General features: G+C 37.7%; 1 protein-coding gene across 1 annotated transcript in view; it reads right to left on the bottom strand.

Annotated features, from left to right (window-relative positions):
• Positions 1-12384, bottom strand: part of GNAI1 (guanine nucleotide binding protein (G protein), alpha inhibiting activity polypeptide 1) — a 145977-nt gene that overhangs the window by 69522 nt on the left and 64071 nt on the right. The window lies entirely within an intron of this gene.

Genomic DNA, 12384 nt, shown 5'->3' on the forward strand with positions numbered 1-12384 from the left:
TCCCTTGCCCGTCTCTCTACTGGAGGGGGATGATTTCTTCCCCTTTACTCACACCGACGGATGTGTGCCCCTTCGGAGTGGGGATGGGAAGGCAGCCAAAGTTGCAAGCCGAAAAAAGCCAGTCCTGGGCGTTTGAGCATGCCCAGCTCCTGCAGCCACGCAGTGGTTTTCAAAATGTAAACCCATGTGGGCTGGCGTTCAGGGCTGTGGGAAATAGAGGGAGCTCGGAAGGGAATGGAGTCTGGGTGAAAGCAGAGATGGGGACAGTGGAGAACAGAAAAGTCGGGGAGGGAGGATAGAAGGTCAACTTTCTCCCTTCTTTCCGTTTTTCTTCCCTACCTTCTACACCTCCCTTCCATTCATAGTCACCTTTCTTTTTAGTGAGAAGATTTTGAAGGATTTTCTCCCAACCTGAGAAAATGTGAGACAGAATCAGTATATTTCTAAATGGTAGGAGCAATAAAGCACACCTAAACAAATCTGCTCCACATGTAAACTTCCAAGCCAGATTTTTAACCAGTGGTTCTGACCATGTTACTAAATCATAAGTCAAGTGGGCATATCATTCCTTTTTGCAGGCCTTGCTTCCTTACTCACAGACGTGTATCCTTCCAGCTGTAACAAATCTTGGCTCCCGAGGCCTCCATTCCACCCAAAAGCAAATGAAGATCTTGGTTCTAAAAGCTGGTCTCCCTTCTAGCTACACTCTGCTTTTCCTCTGCAGACACTCAAGACATTTTGATTGATCGTTAGATGGAACTGGCAACAAAGAAAAGCATCTTCTTTGATGTATTAAAAATTAGGAGATTGCTCTTTGGTTTCTACCTGGAAGTCTTACTTTCTAAAAACTGTTTGTGAAGATGAGGCTTGAGTTTTCCAAGATAAGACTGATGAAGGAATAGCTTTAGAGAAGTCACTTAAGCGTTGCCGGTGGGTTAACAGAAATTGTCAATTTCTTCCTTTGACTTGCGCTTTCCTGTTCTACAATTTAAAAACAAAACAAAACAAAACAAAAAAAAATGATAGTCTCAAAGAAATATTATTTCAAAACTGCCTCAATTTTTCTGTGCCCTTTTGTAATATAACACAGAAGAGCAAACCTTAAGTTGTACTTATTCCCTTCTTTTTACTACTTGGCGATCTTCATGAGCAATTCTGGACTTAAACCTTGACAGAATGAACTTTCAATTCAGTGTTTCTGTATTAGTCATTTAGAATCATCTGTTATTATTAGTCTTTCCTATAAGCTTAAGGTCACATAGTGTGGGAACAACAACTGAAGTAGAGGTAAGCAATCATAATTGAGTGGAAATTTGTGCTCTGAAGACAAGAAGGTAAAACAAAGTGATAGTTTATGTACTTATTATAGTGCCCTAGCGAAGAGTCTCTTCCTGGCTTACAGCACACCTTCTTGCTGTGTGTTCACATGTGGAGGGAGAGAGCTGTCACCTTAGTGTCTCCAGAAAACTAATCTTATCATGGGGTCCCTACCCTCATTCCAACCTATTTATCTCCTAAAAGCCCTACTTCCAATACCATCATACTGGTGTTATGACCTCAACATATGAATTCTTTTGGGGCGGGTAGAGGAATGTTCGTAAACATCAAGTTCATAGTTGGGTGGTTTTGAAATGTAGTTGGGCTGTGAAGAAAGAAGTGTGGGGCAAAGTTGGAAGAGAGCATTGAAAATTTATACAATGGATACTGTGTTCTGTACATTCTTCTGAGTTGGGTAATCAGTTTAAAAAATATACCTTACCCAATAAAAGTGGTAATCCAAAGATGAGGTGGTGAGAATCACTCAAACTACAAACTTCATTATTAAAATATTGCAAAATGTGATTTGACAAACTTGTCAAGGAGGTAGAATAAATATCATTAACCCACCAATTTTGTAGAGCAGAATTGAAATACAGATGTTAAAGCAATCTACTTTTGCCCTTCTGGAATGTTTTACTTTTGAGATAACATATATTTTAAACCATTATATTAAGCTGTAACTTACATACCATATAGTTCAATTACAGTGTAAATTCAGTGACATTTACTGAATTCACTAAGTTATACTAATGTCATGACAATCAATTCTAGAACATTTTCATCATCCCAAAAAAGCTACATTATATATCATGGTTCTAATCTTTCTAAAAAGATACATTATGTACCATGGTTCTAATCTTTCTAATGTAGTCCCTAATACCCCTTTTAAGTGCTAAATTTCTACTGATAGACTTTCTGTCTCTCTAAATTGCCCACTGTGAACTCCTTAAAGGATGCTCCATATAAAAGGCCTTTTGTGACTGGCTTCTCTAACTTAGCATAAAGTTTTCAAAGTGTGTCCATTTTGTAGCAGGCTATTAGTACTTTGTTTCTTTTTATTCCTAATACAGAACATCACTGTAAAATAGTTGAAGACATCTCAGTATCCCTCTAGTAACTTCATAGACAGTGGCCAATCAAAAAGGGAACTGGAAAAGAAGGAGAAAACCATGGAGAACATGAGGTAGTGACTTCAACCAACAGACTGATTTGTGATCATATGTGATTATGTCCACCTGGATGGACATTCAGAAGCATTTGGGGGACATTTTAGGAGACTTAATTTCTTGCTAAAGCAGGTAAAGCGTGAAGTCATTGTCGCTGAAGCCAGGGAGCACTAAGGAATGTAACAGTGGGTTAAGTGAAGGGAAGAGAGGTTTAGGGAAAAAACGGTTTAAGGTAATATGAAATGTCAATGCATCAGAAAAGATCACAGAGGTATACATCTCTAAAGAAAAAGAGAATTGGCAGTAGAAAGAGATCTAGGCAGGTAATCAGTAAGAGCAATTCAAAGCACTCTCTTCAACTGCATCTGTCTTTGAAAGTCCTATAATCTCTGAATTGCAGTATCCCTATCTGTATTAAAGCATCTGCAAGGCTCCAACTGTGAATGAGTCTGTTATTCCAGGCAGGGATTGTTAGCATATATACTGACACACTTTATTGTGCTGTTGCAAATGGAAGCTTTTTCCATGTAAAATTAAGTAAATGTTGTTAAATAAAGGTGTTAAGTAATTGCTGAGGATGAAGAGCTCAATGAGCAAGACTTCAAAAATTCTAACCAAGGAGAGTGGCAGACACACGAGATGGTGATGAAAAGGTAGATTTGGATTTGTTGTAGTTTCATTTTAGCTATGATTTTTCTCCGGTACTATGCATGGGGAGAAAAGAAAATGTTTAAGTACAAAGGAAAGAACATAGCTACCCACTATCTAACTGCTACTTCTCTACTTCTGATTTTTTCCTCCATAACTCATCTATGTATATATATATATATATATATATATTATTCCATAGAAACCTCCCATCCATTACCTGCCTTTCCCCTGTCCTTTATGGTCTCTTATATGCTAATTTCTCTCCTTATTCAATTTATATTCTACCTTCTTTGGTATATAACTTTAAAACATCCCCAATATTGTACTCAACAGGAAAAAAACTGGCATATTTGGTTAAATTACTTCTATCTGTGTCTGCACCTGTAAAACAGAGCTTCACTGGAGGAGAACAGTAATGAGCAACTCCATTCTGCCATTTGCTGAGACCAGAAACCTGGAGTCATCTTTGATTCCTCAACTTTCCTCAAGCTCTGTTACCAAACAGAATCAGAAAATCCTGCTAATTTAGCCTTCAACTATTTCCAAAATCTGGGCAAATATCACATTCACTGACATACCTTAGTTCAAAGCGCAGTTCAAGAACAGTCCCTCTCTTCCATTACTGTCCCCCACTGTTTTTCTAGCCAGTGACCAGAGTCCTCCTTTTAAAATTTCAATCAGATATTGTCACCTCTCTATTCAAAACTATCCATTCACTTTCTGTCTTATTTAGAGAACAAGCCGATCTAAAGTTGTTATGCTAACACATAAGGGCTTCCTGATTTATTCACCTTTCTTTCCCCTGATATTATTTCCTACAATTCTCTTAATTTTCTGAGGTTCAGCTTCACTGACACCAGACTGTTCCTTGAACTTGCCAAACATAGTCACTGGGCTCTTGCACTCGTGTTCCCCGTGCCTAGAACAATTCTACCAGTTATCTGTCTGCTCATTCCTACTTCACCAAATTCCTGTTCAAATGTCACTTTATTAAAGAAAAATTTGCTCACCAATCCACCCATCACTCTCCATTTCCTTATTATACACTGCCATTTCTTTATAACATTTATTATCGAACACACATTTTTGTGATTATTTTTTATTGCCTGTCTTCTCTCACTTGTATATAAATTCAAACGACCAAAGCCTTTGTTTTTTAACAATAAATTACCATATTTTAAAATGAATAAAGGAGTTGGTTTTAGAATAGAAATTCTAGTCCTCTAAACCACTAATTTATTCATTCAACCATCCATTTTAATTGAAGACCAATCATATGCCAGGCAATGCTCTTGGGAGAAAAGCAGTGAACACTGCGATGGTGTAGATAAGGAAGCAGTAAGATAGAGATGTTAAATAAATGTGTTAAATAAAAGTGGATTGGCCAAAATACTGGGCCCTCTCTGGTGGTGCAACAGGTTAAAGTGCAATAATATGAAGCTAGCCGCAGCAGCTGCTGAAGCACAGATTCAATCCTGTGCCAGAGAGGTGACCTACATGGCACAGCATATCTCTCCTCTTTCTCTCGCTGTTCCCCTCAGCAGTGTACTTCATCAATCCGTCTGTTGCCCATTCTGTCTCTGGTGAATCCTCTCACCACCCCTACACATCTGGACTGCACCCTCGTTCTGTGTGTATAAATAAATACATATTTTAAAATAAATAAAGTACAAAATAGTTTTAAAAAATGTCATAAGTCATATCTTGTTTAATGATAGAGATATGTTCTGAGAGATGTGGCAATTTTTTTTTATTGTGAGTACACCATTGTGTGTTTAGTACTTACACAGACCTAGACTGTGCAGCCCACTACATAGACACACTGTTGTATGTTATAAGTGGTCCATCACTGTCTGAAATGTCCCGGTGCAGTACACCACTAGAGTTCTAAGTGCTATGAAGATAATGAAACAATGGGCTACCACAACAAAGTGCATCGGTTCAGGACTTCTGAGAAGTACATGCCATGACAGAACTAGAGATGCAAGAAATGTATTAGACAAAATGCCTGTGAAGGATATAGGGGAGAGAGAGGGATGCAGCTTTGACAAATGTGGAAGGAGGACAGGAAGGGGGATTATTGGACAGGAAGAGCCTCAGACTATAATGCAGTTCAGAGAAAGACTTGACCAGGCTGATGGGGATCCCTCTTCCACTACTCATTAGAGGAATCCTTGGGCAGAGCTGGCCTGAGTCTAAGTCCCTTACCTTGTTCGGTCATAGGCACTGGCAAGCCATGAAGTGTGAGGAAGATAGCCAGAGGGAATAAATTACCTGAGCAGTCAAATTCATGGTACAACATTCACTTGTATATTGATGAACAATGCTATAGTTTTGAATATATTTCATGTTATCCCCATCTACATGTTTTTTTCATGGATCTCTAGCTTCCTAGTTTGAGTTTAGAAAAATTAATGTTAGAATGAGGACCTGCCTTTTATTCCTCCTACATTAGTTAAAATTACCAAAATTTCAAAAATTTTTTTCTTATAAAGTAGCAGGCAAAGCTTAGCTCAAGCTTGAAGAATAATCTAGCTTCTCAAGGAAGGAGCTACCTGGCTTTATTAATGTCTCTGTGTTTATTTACTATGTTGAATTAAAAAAATAGCTCTGGTGACACATCCCCCTCAGTTTCTGCTTCCTGCTGGCTCAGCTGATTTTCTTTCACTGTTGCTCTGTTTAAGCTGTAAAATTGACATGTGTGCCTCTTGTTCAGCTCAGCAGGAAAGACAGCAGGAGGGTTGATCTGGGACTGGAAGTAGGAGCCAGGCCAAAGGGATTCAGGGAAGCACTGAGTGATTTTTTTACCCCATTACAGTTGTTGGTGATATTGTTCCAAATAATGGTATTAAAAATTTTAGCAAGTATTTGTTGAACACCAACACCTTACTAGCTATGGATGGAGTACTAAAGGAGACAAGATCTATCTTTTTTTTTTTTTTTTAAAGATTTATTTGTACATACAGAACTGGGGTACAGGCCAGAGGCTCAGGGGTGGCAAGAGGCTTCACCAGAGACAGAGTGGGGAGCAGAACAGGCAGATCGACGAAGTACACTGCTGAGGGGAGCAGCGGGCGGGTCAGGAGAGGTCTGCCACGCCATGTGGTCCCCTCCGGGGCAGGCGGGAATGGAACTCATGCGGAAGTGACTTTAGATTCTCAGTGCTGTGCTTTAACCCACTGCGCCACCAGGGAGGGCCAGACAAGATCTATCTTATAGTGTAACAAGAAATGATTTTTTGGTAAGAATTCAGGGCTACTGAAGGAGAATATCACATAAGAAGGGCTTAAAGTCTTGAGGTTATCCAGGTTTTCCCTGTATATGCGACCATAGGAGTGTGCAAAATGGAGATTTAATGTGTCCTGTGCTGAAGATTAGATCTTAATCACCTATAAGAAAAGTGATTATATTAAAATATATGTACCAGCAGGTTGTCCCTTTCTTGTACCTTCTGTTCCTGTCCCCTGTATTCCCAGCTTAATGTCACCTTTCCACAACATCTAGTCTAGGAAGATACATTAATACAGAAGGCCAGTTACTGAGACATTTTATGGATAGGATATGTTGACTTCCACTTAAATCTACGCTCCTAGACTCCATGTTCTCCTAGGATGTTCTGTTTCAACTCTCTGCAGCAGAAAATCTGCTGAGTTTCTCTCTTCCATGGGTAGTTCCTGGAGGGAGTATATGAGCTTTCGATCTGCTTGAAGCACACTGTTTGTCAAAAGTAAGCCCATGCATGTTGGCCTATAGGTTTTCTGTATGTGCTGACTGGAAAGTGCAGCTTAGCTCTCAAGCTTTAACTATAAATACAACCTCATTCTTTACCAAAAGTCTATCTTGGATATCTGGGGCTGCGCAGCTTCAAAGAGAGTGTTGTGTTGACTCACAAAGTGCCCCTGTCCTTGCCTTAAAAGCTACTTGAGAACTCCTGTCTAAGAATGTTTCCATGGTCAGGGCCCTTGCAAGCATCCCTTGGTCTTAGGAAGTAAAATTTAGATAATTATCAAAGATTGATCTTTACTGGTTTTCCAAGCAGAGTCAGACCACTGAACTGTACTAGCTTAAGCAGTTAATTGCTTAGAGTTTATTTTGAAATAGAGATAGAATATTGAAAAAGGTGAAGTAATTAAGACATCAGCTCCTTTTCAGAAGTTCAATTTCCATAAGATGATTGAGATTCTTTTTTAACATGAAGTGAGAATGAAGGAAATTTTGGATAGCACAGGAAAACATGGAAAGAAAAGTGTAGTGATAATTATACAGTGATTAAGTCTGTTTAGTGTTCATTTTGATACTGATTTTATTATTCTGAATTTTTCCATAAGTAGAAATGCTATTTGGTTAGTTTTCTTTTTTAATTGTGGTAATAATTTGCATATCATACATTTTACTTGTTTAAGTTTACAAACATTAGTTTTTAATATATACACAACATTATACAACTGTCACCACTAATTCCAGGACATTTTTATCACCTCCCAAAGAAACACTATATCCTTTAGAAGTCATTCTCAGCTCCTTCAATATCTTTCTTGGCTAATCTATTTTCCATCTTTATGGACTTGCCTATTCTGGAAATTTCATAGAAGTAAATTCATGTAATATGTAGCTTTTTGTGTCTGGCTTCTTTGATTAGTGTAGTGATTTTTTATTTTTTAATATTTATTTATTTATTTATGCATACAAGAGCTGGGGCAGAGGCCTGAAGTGTGTGGGTGAGGATGGGAGGATTCACCAGAGACAAGTGGGAAACAGAACAGGCAGATCTACTGAAATACACTGTTGAGGGGAAAGCAGGTGAGACAGAAGGTGAGAGAGAAAGCTGCTGTGCCATGTGGGTCAGCTCACTGGCTGGGGGTTGAACTTGAGCTTCAGTGGCTGTGGATAGCTTTATAATTCTGAGACTTAACCCCTTATGCTATCAAGGAGGCCCCTTTAGCATGATTTTAAGACTCATCTGCATGGTATCAAACATCATTCATTTTTTATTGCTAAATAGTAAGATTCCATTGTATGAATATATACCACATTTTGATTTCCCACTTATCAGTTGGTAGACACTTGGACTGTTTCCATTTTTGCATTACTGTGAATAGTGCTGATATGAACATTCATGCACAAATATTTGCTTGAATACCTGTTTTGATTTCTCTTGGGAATATGCCTAGAAGTAGAATTGCTGGGTCATAGGGCAGCTCTAATGTTTAACTTTTTGAAGAACTGCCAAGCTGTTTTTCAAAGCACTACCATTACATTCCCACCAACAGTGGGTGAGGGTTGATGTGGTTAGTTTTGAATTCTTAACTGTTCAGTTCTGCTACTGAAACCAGATCATCCTTTGTGTGATATTGTAATTTCATAGAGTATCAAAATAAACAAACAAAATAAGAACACTGTGAGTGCTTTATCCTCTATTATCTATTTAGTCTTATTGTCCCCACAATTTTACAATTCATGTCAGCCAGACTATTTTTACTGATAAGCAACAGGCTAGCACCTAACAGTGTTGGTCACAGAGTAGGAATTCAACAAATGGATACTGAATGAATGGATGAATGAAAGGTAATCTTAGTGGTTTTAAAAAACATTAGAAGTATTTAATCGAAAGTAATATTTTGATTTCTTGTCGCTAAAATATGCTACCATTGCTCTGTGGCTATCACAATATTTGAAGGAAAAAAGTAAATTCAATGTAGTAACATGAAACAGGACTGAATGACAGAGGCCCTGGATCTGTTCTCGGCCTAATTTGATGTAAGACACTGGGCAGTAAGTGATTATCTTTAGTTTCCTTATCTGTCAAATGATAAGGATATCTGTTTTAATTACTTGACAAATTGTTGAGTTGAGCATAGGAAATAATGCATCTATAACTGAATCTGCTGCTGCCTCCTTACCTATGAGGTTTTGGATGGTGTATGTTCTCTGCTGCTGCTTTTGCTCACATTGCTCTATTTAGTGTTGATTCAGTACAAGCATACTTTACATACACAGTCTCACTACATTCATATAATGTCTACTGAGCAGCCAGATAACCCAAATTCCACAGAAATAATTTATATAAATGTAGAACTTATTATGTACTAAAAAAAAATCTAATATCTTACTATAAATATTAGATAAGTGAACTTAATCAGGGAAAAATTAATTTTTTAAGACCTTTAAAATACCAACGTTCCCTAACTTTGTATGTTGCATCTATATGCCTTCAATTGGGATATTATATTGGCTGTCATTTCAGTCTATGCATGGTGTATGTTTGCACATGACAAAATAAAGTGGTTTTTTTATGAGTTATAAAACAAATCAATAGAGAATGCAAATATATTAATTTTTAATTTCCTTGGTGCACTAAATTCCAACAGATTTATTGTTTAGTTGAATTATACATTATGTTTGCTGAGTAAATGGAACTACAAAATTACCTTTCTCTATATTACTGGACTCTTAATTGATTAATCTAGATCTTAGAAAAAATTAATACATAAATACACAAAAAATACAGCAATATAGAAAAAAGGATCTTTCTTAATATTGTTTCAGCACACCTAAAATTGCTACATTCAAAGGTGAATAAAACTGTTCAATTTATATAAGAAATGTCTTTAATATGGTAATTTATGAAGAAAGAAGCTGTTAAGTTGATATCAAAACTTTATCTCTGAGACTTCAGACCATTATCAGTAGACCCAGTGTCTCTTAATACACACCGGCTTTGAAACTGGTCTGCCAAAATGTAACTTTCACTTTTTTAAAAAGTCCTTGAAGGCTAGCACTAACTCTTAAGCAATATTTTCCACTAATCAACTAGTTTTTTAAAACTAATTAGTTATGTTAACCAAAATATATAGCCTAGAAGTATGTGCTCTTACTGATTTTACTTCTCTTTTTTTTTAATTGAAGAAACTGCTTTATAAGACAATCTAGGGTTAAGGTGTTCATTGTTGAGAATCAGTATGTGTATAAATTACATCAAGTGTAACACTGAAAGTTCCAGTATCTCCTTCAGCATCCCGCTGTAGTATCTATCCACACTTCTCTCCAACAACTATCACCTACTTATTAATTTGTGTCTGGATCACTGACCTATAGAACTAATCATTTATTTTGTACCTATATGGAACTGTTTTAAAAATGAAAGAGGGTGCCAACATAAATCAGTGGCACAAGGGGTTAAAGCAAAGCACTATGAAGATATTTGCAGTCACTGCAGTATGAGTTCAATCGCTGGCCAGGGAGATGACCCACATGGCGCAGCAGACCTCCCCTGTCTCACCTTTGCTCCACTCAGCAGAGTATTTCAATCTGCCTCTTCTGCTCCCCACTCTGTCTCTGGTGAATCCTCTCACCTCCTGTACCTTTGGCCTGTACCTCAATTCTTGTATACATAAATTAAAAAAAAAAAAAAGTAGATATTCAGTGCTAAAGTGTTTTTTTATTATTATTATTAAACACGCTTTTCATATATATATTTTTAAAGATTTATTTATTTATACATACAGAACTGGGGTACAGGCCAGAGGCTCAGGGGTGGTGAGAGGCTTCACCAGAGACAGAGTGGGGCGCAGAACAGGCAGATCGACGAAGTACACTGCTGAGGGGAGCAGCGGGCGGGTCAGGAGAGGTCTGCCTCGCCATGTAGTCACCTCCGGGGCGGGCGGGGATCGAACTTTTGCAGAAGAGGCTTTAGCTTCTCAGTGCAGTGCTTTAACCTGCTGCGCCACCAGGGAGGGCCTCATGTTTTTAATTCATTACTGACAAAAAGCTTATTGCAAAATTTAAAAATAATAGTAATAATAAAATATTTGAATTTGCAGCTTTAAATAAATTTCCAGACTATTGGAACAAAAAGTTTTAAATATAAATGTAAAGTACTCTATTTACCTTATGCCTGCTGAAGTATTATTATTATTATTATTATTTATATCTAACCTTTAATTTTTCATATTTCCTGTTGACCCTACCAACTGTTGACAGGTGGATTCAAGCATCTTCCAGGCTTAGGGATATGCCACAGTCCACCAATTTACTGTCTGGCAGAGGCTGCAACTTCAGGTCTTCCTTTAGAACAATGAAACAACAAAGAGTTCATTGTTCCTAGACACTTATGTCCAAGTGTACTTAGGCTTATCAGTGAGCACCTTGCAAACTGTCTCTGAAAGTTATAATGAGTCTGAAAGAACTCAGCAAAAGATGTAGTTAATAAAGGTTGTTTAACAATACCAAGTTGTGACAGCCTATCTTGATTAAAATAAAAGATCCCAGACAAAGGCTAAGTAGATATAAAAGAGGCTTGTTCTAGACACACATAACTACTCTTCCTTCCACTCTAGGCATTTCTCCAAAAGCAGAAAAAAATAAAAAAGAATCAGGCCCTCCCTGGTGGCGCAGTGGGTTAAAGCACAGCACTGAGAAGCTAAAGCCACCTCCTCATGAGTTCAATTCCCGCCTGCCCCAGAGGAGACCCACATGGCGAGGCAGACCTCTCCTGAGCCGCCCGCTGCTCCCCTCAGCAGTATACTTCGTCGATCTGCCTGTTCTGCTCCCCACTCTGTCTCTGGTGAAGCCTCTTGCACCCCTGAGCCTCTGGCCTGTACCCTAGTTCTGTGTGCACAAATACATAAAATCTTAAAAAAAAAAAAAAAAAAAGAATCAGATGGACAATAGTCATAAAGTGCTTCTTATACTGATTAGATGATATGTTCTCAACCCAGAAAATTCAGTACCTGTTCTGTTGGTTTAGTATATTCTTACGGTAAAAACCTAGCATTTGTTTTTCAGTGTTGATGCTACTAGCCATTGTAATCATTCCTCTGTCTTTGGCTCACAATAACTTTCTGATTATAATGTAGTTTCCCATATTTGCTCCAGGGAAATAAACTGCTGATCAGCAGACATGAGTATTCTTTTTTCCTGGATAATATAATTCTTACTTAAATATACAAATTGGCTTTCTGGTTTTATAAACAGACACTTTTCATATATCTTTGTTTTTGGATATTGCCCCTCGTTCTTTTTCTGCTACAGTGCATTCTAGTCTTTCCTCCTCTACCTCCTCTCATGTTTCTCATTCATGCAGTTATTTAAAAATGTTTACAGTGGACTCAAGTGAAGAGAGGTAACCTTCTAGGATAGCTAGTGAATTTTCAAAATAGGATCAAGTTCTATGTATTATCTGTGCTACTTCAGCTTCTTTATCAAGAAATCTTTTAAGTCACACAAAGAATGTGAATGGAATGCTCAA

Source organism: Condylura cristata, unplaced genomic scaffold (assembly GCF_000260355.1).
Source record: "Condylura cristata isolate star-nosed mole 26May11 unplaced genomic scaffold, ConCri1.0 scaffold00005, whole genome shotgun sequence".
In the NCBI taxonomy this organism is placed as follows: domain Eukaryota; kingdom Metazoa; phylum Chordata; class Mammalia; order Eulipotyphla; family Talpidae; genus Condylura; species Condylura cristata.